The following is an 844-nucleotide window of genomic DNA, read 5'->3' on the forward strand; positions in this document are numbered from 1 at the left end:
ATGTGCATTTGTCCTACGGATGACAAGCTACACCCAATTGGAGTATGTATCCCCCCCAATCACACCCAGTTGGAGTATGTATCCTCCCCAATCACACCCAGTTGGAGTATGTATCCCCCCCAATCACACCCAGTTGGAATATGTATCTCCCCCCCATCACACCCAGTTGGAGTATGTATCTCCCCCCCCCCAATCACACCCAGTTGGAGTATGTATCTCCCCACCAATCACAATGCCATGTGCTTGCCCTGCTACTCACCAAGTAGCCACGAATGTTGTCCGGCTTGTCACTCCATGTAGCGTGGGTGGTTGAGTTCCCCAGGACCATGGAATCATGGGTTGATCCGAGAAATCGGGCACAACAATGTGTGATTGTCTTGTTTGCGTCACATACCATTTGGACATTGATGCAGTGGAATTGCTTCCTGTTTCGGTAGACAACTTCATTGTGATGTGGGACCACCAATTCCACATGGGTACAGTCGATGGCCCCAGTGCAACTTGGGATGCCTGCCAGTGAATTGAAGCCAACTTTGGTGTTTGCAATCTCCTGGGCAGTCCTTGGCATGAATATGTGTTCAGGTGCATGCCTCAGGAGGGCATCGAGTACCTGGTTCAGCATGCGTGAGAATACTGGTTGTGAGATGCCATGCATGTGCCCCACTGTATGCTGGTATGTGCCTCTGGCCAGGAAGTGGAGCATGGTCACCACCTTTAGTAGAGGGGGGATGGCAGTTCTGATGTCTATGAGGCTCACAATGTCATCATGTATCATGTCCACGATGCTGGTGATGGTATCCCGGTCCAGACGGTACAGGGTGTGTATCTGCTCAGGGATTAGGTT

The sequence above is a fragment of the Ambystoma mexicanum genome, chromosome 5p, assembly GCF_040938575.1.
Source record: "Ambystoma mexicanum isolate Mex_15411 chromosome 5p, UKY_AmexF1_1, whole genome shotgun sequence".
NCBI classification, from domain to species: Eukaryota; Metazoa; Chordata; class Amphibia; order Caudata; family Ambystomatidae; genus Ambystoma; species Ambystoma mexicanum.